The 10,107-nt window shown below is 36.1% G+C and overlaps 1 long non-coding RNA gene across 1 annotated transcript; it reads left to right on the forward strand.

Annotated features, from left to right (window-relative positions):
* Positions 1–7,356: 7,356 nt before the first annotated feature.
* Positions 7,357–9,847, forward strand: LOC126703453 (uncharacterized). Its single transcript, XR_007648073.1, has 2 exons — positions 7,357–7,780; positions 9,512–9,847. It is a non-coding gene; the product is annotated as an uncharacterized LOC126703453 (long non-coding RNA).
* The last annotated feature ends 260 nt before the right edge of the window (positions 9,848–10,107 follow it).

Below are 10,107 nucleotides of genomic sequence, written 5' to 3' on the forward strand. Positions count from 1 at the left end.
TTTAGAAAAATCATAAGTCCGACCTACAGGGTGGATTGACGGCTAAGGACACCAACGAGTGCATAGTCATTCAAAAAAAAATCATTAGTCCTACCTATGAGGTGGACCGACAAATAAAGACACCAACGGATACCTAGTCATTCAAAAAATCATAAGCCCTACCTTCAAAGGGGACAGACAACTAAGGACACCATCGGGCGCCTAGTCATTAAAAAAAAAAAAAAAAAAAAAAAAAAAAAAGATAAAAAAGCCACTAAATCCTAAGTCCTTCCCACAAGTGAATGGATGACCAAGGACACCAACGAGTGTCAAGTCCTTAAGAAATCCTAAGTCCTTCCCATAGGCGGATGGATGACCAAGGACACCGACGGGTGTCAAGTCCTTAAGAAATCCTAAGTCTTTCCCACATTGTATTTTCATTCATGCCAAAACAAGGCACCCTAATTGTTCATGAATTAAAATAAAAACATGAACAAAAATTACAAAAAATATCAAGTAACAAGGGCGTCAGCTACAGGTGGACCGTCAGGTAGGGCTTGGTTGCCAGGTAAGGCTTGACCGTTGATTGCAAGAACAATGATCGCTCCATCAGCCGTGTCGTCGGTATCATCCTCAACATCAACAACTCTGTCACCTCTATAAGGGGTCGTTGGAATGGACACATCAATCTGAATAAAGGAAAAGTCCAGATCGGGATAAAGGAGGATGACTTGCTAGCAAAAGTCCTCGAAACCCTCACCATACTAAGCCCCTAGCAGGTTGAAGAAGGGTTGAGAATCCTTAAACTCCTCCATGGCGATAGCCCTAACCTTGTCAACTTGTTCATGAAGAGCGGCCACCTCGATCGTCAAGTTGGTATTGGATTTGGTCAACTCCTCAACCTGACAGGCAACACCCTCAAGTTGGCTTACCTTGTCCTTCTAGGTGTTTACATCCCCATTGAGGGTATGGATAGCCTTCTTATACACCTTCAACTAGTCTGTCCTCTCAGCCAGACGAGTCCTCAGACATTTGACAACTGCCTCTTGGGCAACGCACCTAATTTGCAGGGCCTACATCCTCATTAAAGTGTGAAAAAGTGAGGGATGGTTAATTGCACTTAGTATAGACAAGAGAGAAAGTAAATATGTAAAATGAGAGGCTTACCCTCATCAGGTCAAAGAGGCTAGCATCCCCTAAAGGTTCCGTCTCATGCTCAGATCATTCTTCAAGGTCTGCATCCCTGGCAAGGGATCGAACTGTCGAGATGGCATGCTGCTTATTCTTCACAAGCAGAGGGACGGGTGAAGAAGCAATGGTTTCGGTGTTGATGGTGGAAGAAGTGACGGGGCCATAGGAAGTCATCAAGCCTTTACCCACTCCATCACGAGGAGGGTCTGAGGTTTTCTGTGAAGAACCAACCCCCATCGAAAGGTCTGTTGTCCTCTTCAAAGGGCACTCTCCGTCACCCAAGCTCTTCCTCTTCTACCCCCACCTTGGCCGAGGGGGCAAATGGGCCACTAAACTTTAGCTGAAGGGCCACCACCTTCTTTACCTCCAAGGCCCTCTTCTTCCCTAGGTATATCTTTAAAATAGCAAAACCAACCAACATGTCAACACCGACGAATCAATAGGAAAGGACAGACGAAGATAGGCAAAGGATAGGCCAAAGAAAACTTACGCAAATTGGTTTGGGTGTCTAGCCTCCTTGCTTCGTCCATCAGGACTGGTCCACCACAAAACGCATGCAAGTCGTTAAGCGTGACCAACTTCTTCCAACTCCTCTCCTTGAAGGGGATAGCAAGGATGCGTTGTAAGAAATCCTTTTCCTCCTCACTAATCGTCAGGCTCACCTGGGCTGAAAAAGAAAGCACGAAGGTTTAATATAAAGAAGTGAGTATAGACAAATCAAGCTATAACTGACGACTCACTAGACTCATCTAAAATACCCCACATATTGTCATATTCTACCCCTATGCTATCCCACTCATCATACCTACACACCCAATTCGAGCCTTGAACAAAGAAATACCTACTCTTCTAGTCACGATTGGAATCGAGGAACGTCGGTCACTAGTTTTAGCAATGGCATATGAACAATGAAATTGTAAAAATCGTTCGAGGTTGCGATTTGCTAAGGTTTGTGATAGTAGAAGAATTCATCGAGGGTAAGGCGACAACAACCTCCACTCATTTGCCCTCACAACACCTTAGGCCCAACGAAAATCCTCCATGCATTAGGGTAGATTTGGCTCACAGACATACATAAGTGGTCAACCAACCAATGGTGTAACTTTGTGAGAGGCAACCTCAACCCTACAAGGAAGATGGCTTCATAAAAGCCAATGTCTGCAGTTCATCCAGAATAACACTTTTCCCTCTTCCCCACCATCCTTAGAGGTATATCGTCTGGAATCTGAAAACGAGGACGGAGCCTACTAAACACTTCGTTTGTCATTTTAGAAAGGAAGTCATTCACCGACCAAATACTAGAAAGGATGAATGGCCTATAGTTGTCACCCGACGAACTAGGAGCCTCAACCTCCTCTCCTTTTCTTCCCTCTTCACCTTCTTCTTCTTCTTCTTCTTCTTCTTCTTCTTCTTCTTCTTCTTCTTTCTTCTCCTCCTCCTCCTCCTTAGAGAAATGGTCCAAGGCTCCCTTTGTTGGGAGCCCATAGGGTATTCCGTCATAGGGTTATAACCCAATGGACGAACCTCATCATTGCCTGCATCTAGATGGATTGACACTGAACAATCAATTGTCGCTTCCCTATCACCTAACATTCTCTCACCTATAAGTGATAAATATAAATTAAGCATCTACTCACATGAAAACTAAATACTAGACCGACGGCCGGATGAGTATAAAAAAGAAGAGCGGAGAATGTCAACAAAGGACGCTACGTAGCGACGAATCCCAGTTGTGGATGAATATGAGCTCTGGTGAGTGAGAAAGGGTAAAAAAAAACAAATAAAAAGGATAGGAAGGGTATCGAGCTATTTATAAGATAAGGGACACGAGAAACAAAGTGACGCTACGTTTCCTATCCACCATTTAAAAGTTGCCACGTGTATCCTCCAAATAGCACAAACACCAAGGGAAAGCAATAAATGATGACTCGATAAACTCCATCACCTATTGACCATCCTAATGAATAATGGAGTAGGGGGTAGCTGATAAGGGCATTTTTGTTCAGAGAAGCTTTCCTCATCCGTCTGGACGAATGAACTTCACTCGCAGTTCAGGATAAAATCCTCTAGTGACTCGTCTACTTTTTGGAAGTCCCATCAGGGACCCCTTTGGGTTAGCCCTACGAATGACTCACACACCCCGTGAGTGAGGGTAGACGAACCCGACAAATGAAGAGGTAAGCACGATGGGCAAATGTTCCTGAACCCGATGGTTAAGCCATGGGTCCCACAATACTTTTCGTACATACCACTCATCAACCCCTACAAGGAAATAACTTGCACACCACATCCAAAGATCCCTCCATACGCTCATATCCTCCTAATATGGGAAGTAAGGCCCTAAGATCTCGGAATATTAACTCTATATCCTCCATACAAGGAAAAACCCTATGCTCATGGGATCTCGGTCAACCATACACCACTATATAGGCACCGAGCCCCCTCCTACCACAGGTACGTGAAAATTCTCCTAGCTCTAGTATCCTTGAGTACTTGGAGATTCTTCAGCCAAACTTAACCATCGGAGGGTTTTTGGCCAGCACCCCATCAATGCTCTGTGTTGGTTTTTTGTTCCCTTGTCACTACAAAAAAGATTGCTATCTGCGACGAAACTTTTTCGACAACTACAAAAAGCCGTCGGAAAAACTAGCTTTTTCGACGGCAAGTCTCTTTTGTCGATAATTGCTCGTCAAATATTAAAACATTTGTGACGGCAAAACGAGTCTGTCGAAAATGCCTATTATTTTTGTCGAAAATATGAATTTTTTTGGAGGGAAGTGTTCCCGCCTTACTTTTTGTGACGAAATAGAAATGTTTGTCGCTAATAAAGTATTATTTACGACAACCAAAGGAAAACCGTCGGCACTACTAACACTTGTGACAGCTTTTGTATGTCGAAAATACAAAATATATCTTTTTTATTGTGTTAGTATTAGCGACAAACATTTTTCCATCGTAAATATAAAAGATGGTAGTAGCGACAGAAATGGAGCCATCGAAAATGATAAAATATTTTGGAGGGAAAATTCCCCCTCCCCTTTTCTTTTCACATTTGCGACGACATTTATCCATCACAATTAATTTTTTAATTTTTCTAATTGAGTTTGTATTTGCGATGAACACTTTGACAGTCGTAAATAGTTAAATTTTTTTTTTAAAAAAAGAATGTATTAGTGATGGAATTGGATCCCTCTCAATAAATGATATTTGCGATGGACCTAAGCCATCGAAAATGGTAAAATTTTGAAGGGGGAATTCATGCCCTTATTTTTCATGGGTTTGAGAGTTTTTTTTTCCATCACTGTAGTCTATATATTGCATTGTTATTTGCGACAAATGTTTTGGTCATCGTTAATAGTTGAAATTTTCTTAAGATAAGAAGGTATTAGCAACGATAAAGTAAATCCGTCACAATAAAGGTGATTTCCAACAGACATATTGTCGTAAAAAAGGGTTATTTTCTTTGAATGGTGAATTTTCCACAATTTTGTCTTAAAACTCTATAAATTTTCCTTAATTTTAAAAACTACACAAAACATCTTTCAAGACCCTCCAAGTACTTAAGGGCTATTTTAGTCATTTCAGATGTAAAAAGTATTTTGATCATTTTGAAGATTTGAGGGGAATTTTGGTAATTTTGTTTGTCTTGGGTTGTATTTTAGTTACTTTATAAGTTTATGGGTATTCCAGTCATTTCATAGCTTTGATGGGGGTATTTTGGTCATTTTGGAGGCTTTAGTAGTTATTATTGGTTATTTGGTAGTTTTTATCAATATTGGAGACAACGACATGCATCCATCATGCGCTAAACTCATATTCAAATTTTGACTGTTATATTGAAAGAGTGGGGTAAGATATTGGTTTTGGTGAATTTTAAGATTAATTGGATGGTCAGATTATGTCAGTAGTGTTAATCAAAGTTTCCTAGTGCGTGGGAACAACGACACGTGTCCACCATGCAAAGGTCATTTTCTCCATTCTTAATAATGTTTATAAAGTGTATAATTCTCTTAGAAGAGTATTGAATATTTTTAGTTATTGAAGTTTCATGATAGGTGGATACAATGACATGCGTCCATCTTGTGCCAGGGTCAGATTTAGAATTTGACCATTGGATTGAAAGAGTGGGATAAAATATTGGTTTCGATGAATTCTGAGCTCAATCAAACGGTTGGATTGAGAGAATGTGACCAATCGAAATTTCTTGGTGTTCTAGTAAAATGACACATGTCCATAATGCTTTAGATCCCAAATCCAAAATCTGACCGTTGGATTGGAAGAATGTGGTGAGATATTGGTGTTCGTGAAGTATGACAACAATCAAATGGTTGGATTGTGAGAAATGAGTGGTCAAAGTTTTCAAAACTTTGTCAAAATTGGTCAATATTTGAAGTTTCATGATAATGGATACAATGACACACGTCCATCTTGTGCCAGAGTCAGATTTAAAATTTGACCATTGGATTGAAAGAGTGGGATAAGATATTGGTTTTCATGAATTTCGAGCTCAATTAAACAATTGGATTGGGAGAACGTGACCAATCAAAATTTCTTGATGTTCTAGTAAAATGACACATGTCCATAATGCTTTACACCCCAAATCTAAAATCTGACCGTTGGATTGGAATAATATGGTGAGATATTGGTGTTCGTGAAGTATGACAACAATCAAATGGTTGGATTGTTAGAAATGAGTAGTCAAAGTTTCAAAACTTTGTCAAAATTGGTCAATATTTGAAGTTTCATGATAGTGGATACAATGACACATGTCCATCTTGTGCCAGATTCAGATTTAAAATTTGACCATTGGATTGAAAGAGTGGGATAAAATATTGGTTTTCATGAATTTCGAGCTCAATTAAACGATTGGATTGGGAGAACGTTACCAATCAAAATTTCTTGGTGTTCTAGTAAAATGACACATGTACATAATGCTCTAGACCCCAAATCCAAAATTTGACCGTTGGATTGGAAGAATGTGGTGAGATATTGGTGTTCATGAAGTATGACAACAATCAAATGGTTGGATTGTGAGAAATGAGTAGTCAAAGCTTTCAGAATTTTGTCAAAATTGGTCAATATTTGAAGTTTCATGATAGGTGGATACAATGACACACATCCATCTTGTACCAGAGTCAAATTTAAAATTTGACCATTGGATTGAAAGACTGGGATAAAATATTAGTTTTGATGAATTTTGAGCTCAATCAAATGATTGGATTGGGAGAACGTGACCAACCAAAATTTCTAAGTGTTATAGTAAAATGACAAATGTCCATAATGCTCTAGATTCAAATCCAAAATCTAATTTTTGGATTGGAAGAATGTGGTAAGATATTGGTGTTCGTGAAATATGACAACAATCAAATGGATGGATTTTGAGAAATGAGTGGTCAAAGTTTGCAAAACTTTGTTAAATTTGTTCAATATTTGGTCAGACATGGTCAATCATCGAAGTTGGGTCAATGACCGCTTGTTAGGATTAAATTAGGTTAAGTAGGGAGGTTTTGAGTGAGTTTTGGGTATAGGTTTGTGTTTTAGGGTTTTCTCGACTTTCGTGCTTTTCTATAAAATCTACCAAAGTTTAACAATGATTGGTACATACATCATTGGAATATTTAGAATAATAATGCAAAAATTATCAAGCACCAAAATACTTGCAGCCACAAATCTCTCCACAACTTGTTGAAAAACTAAAAAATTAAGAAAAAGTCATACTAAATATTTTAAAATACCCTTTAATTAAAATTTTAAATCAATAGATTTTAATTATGGAATAAGATAATTCTATAAATCTACCCTTAAGCAAAGGGTAAGTTAGTGCACAACATTTTTAATATTAATTTAATAAAATTTGGTAAATCAAATGTCAATGGTGAAAAATGCTTTTTCTCTTCAAATTTGGGGTGAAGTGTAGTTTTTTCAAATCTCAAAATTTCAAAGTGACAATGACCAAAAAGTGAGGTAGTTCTGCCAAATAATATATACAAAGTTTATTTTTATTTTTATTTTTTAAATATTGAGATTATATTTCTGTAAAAGAAATTCACCTACACGATATTGTTTTTTTTATTTTATTTTAAATAAATCCCCACAATAAGTAGTTTTCAGTTTTAGAGGGATTTATTATTATTTTAAATAAATCGCCCCAATATTGTTTTTACCTTAAAAACAAAAAATAAAAACCCTACCTCTCTCTCTTCCTCTCCCTTTCCCTCTCTCTAAAAAAAAAAGGCGGCCAATTTTTTTCAACCCCCTACCCTGTCCCTCCCTCTCACTAAAAATACCTCTACTTTGACTAAAAAAAAAAAAAAAAAATCCCTCAAACACCTCTGCTTCTCTTACCAAACCCCAAATCACAAATCTCCAAACACAAATGCCTCTCCCTCAAACGCCTCCCTCTCTAACCAAACCCAAAATCCCCATTCAAACCCAAACTCAAACACCTTTCCTGCATAAACCACAAATCCCAACTCTCCAAATGCAAACCCCAAGCCAGCAACCACTAGTGCACGGATTTGTCAGAATTCCCAACTGTTGCTACAACGAGTCCAACCACACCACCTTGAGAGATTTGTTGTTGCCTATGCTGCTATCCAACACGGTGTAGGTACATTTGCTAACCCTCTCAATTCTTTAAATGATACCCATGTATTGGTTGACTTAGTCGTAGTTCTTAAAATGCAATGCTGGGTGGTTTGTTTCAATTCATATTTAGATATATAAGTTCCCTTGGGTGTTGTCTATTTAAGATGTCATCTGTATGTGGGGTGGGCCATGTGTCTTAAAATGGTGAATCTTGAAGTTGTCAAATATCTAAACCCTCACAGGGCCTTCTGAACTAAAAGTTTTATATTAATTATTATGTGAATTAGTTTAATGGCCTTATCATTGCAATACTTCTCAATTTAGACAAAAATGAACTGGTAACTAGGTATTAGATTCATATTATTTCAATATCTTCTTCTAAAAAAATTATAGATTAATAAATATTAGTTCAATATCTCATACAAATATATGAATAATTTTCTATAGATTGGTTTTTTACTTTATCATGACATAGCTGGGGCCAAATCCTGCTCTAGTGACTACATAATTTTCTTACTCTGCAAAGACACTAACTTCATCAAATATATGAACAATGATAAGTTGAAGGTGATTATAAATTGAAATCCCTTAACAATCTTATTTTTTTATTTTTTTAATCTTTCTTAGAATTTTAGTAAATGTTTAAAAACTAATTCCTTTGGTGTGTGTTTCTCATATAACCAGGATAAAAGTGATAGAAATCAAGAAAATCGCATGGAACATGCAACCATCATTGTAACTATAGGTTCTGTACCAATGAATAAGTGCAGAAAAGAACTGGTATGATAAAATTGACATGTTTAATTTTTATTACATTAGTTTGAACCTTGAATTGATTTCTCTTAAGATTTTCCTTTAAAATGGTAATAGGAGGAGAATACCGGTAGCAAACCAAGTTCAATCGAATGTTTCAAGTTGATGCATAAAGGATGGTGTTGCTTTCGCCAATAGAAAAAGAAAATGAATTATATGTATGTTATTAATTTTTTTTAAGAGTCTTATTTAATTTAAAGTTTGTATATATCTGATAAGTTATTAGTGTTATTTTAGGAAAAAATAGATGCTAAGTAATGATAGTCAAACATAGAGATGTGTATTGCCTAATTTCATCTAGCCATTGTAGTAAGCAATGTCAAGAGGATTCCTTGAAAGAAAATGAAGATTTTGAGCTCTGTTTGAAGATCCGTTTGAAAATATTGAGCTTATTTTATTTCGATGGGCTTTAATTCTATGCAAGAATCTACTACACAGGTATATATATAATTTTTTCAATATAACCAACATTAAATTTTTTTTGTTATTTTCTTGACGTTGTTGAAATAATTTGTAAAATTGCTCATTATAGATTTCAATTATTTGGATCACTAAATTTAGATTAAAAATATGTTATTGAAATTAGTATCTCTTTACCTATCCATGCAAAATACATGATTTGTAGTGTTTGTTATGAACATGTTATTAATGTTACTAACTAATGTGATTATTGGTGGCAAATGTATTCTTTGGAGTTCTCAGAACTACAAGGTCATTGTTAGTAGTAAGGTTTATTTATTTATTTATTGATGATACTATTGTCAATAGTAAGGATTTTGTATTCTTTGATGTTGATAATACTATTGTCATTTGTCATGGGGATTGTTGTTGATGTTGTTAAATTAGTACGTTTCAGTTATATCTTTATTATGTATTGTAAATACAATTTGCATAGTAATAATTTTTTGTATACTTATTTAGTTTAATTAAAATATTTCAGACCAATGCTAGAGGAAGAAATCAAAATATTGACAAAAACACAGAAGATGACTCTGAGGAGGAAGATGATTCTCAAAAGGACAATGACTTAGATGATGATTGATCCTCTAATATTTATGTTTTCAAGTTTGGTGAAGAATATTATAGCTTTCATGTATTAATGAACATCTGATGCTATTTTGTAGACCTTTTAATATTTTTGTTTTATTGCATTATGCAATTATTAGTTTTGGACAATTAGGGATTCGTGCTTGTTATTTGAATGGAGAAACTTTTGGGAGATTTTTGTTATCCCGCAATTAAAGTATTAGAAATGATCTCTCTTTTATTATTGACAGAGTTATTTTGTTGCAAATAATGTATTAATGACGTGGTGAGTAGGTTTCAATAATAGTCAAAGTTCATCAAAAAAGGTAAATGGTCACATTGATAATGTATTGTTGATGACAAACCAAGTATTTTATGATGGCTTTTAGTCGTTGAAAAACTACATTAATGACAACTATAGTTCATCACAAAAGTTATTTTTGACGACAAACTAAGTACTTACGACAACTTTTATTCGTCAAAATAAGGGCATTAACAATGGCCTTAGTT

The sequence above is a fragment of the Quercus robur genome, chromosome 10 (assembly GCF_932294415.1).
Source record: "Quercus robur chromosome 10, dhQueRobu3.1, whole genome shotgun sequence".
NCBI lineage: Eukaryota > Viridiplantae > Streptophyta > Magnoliopsida > Fagales > Fagaceae > Quercus > Quercus robur.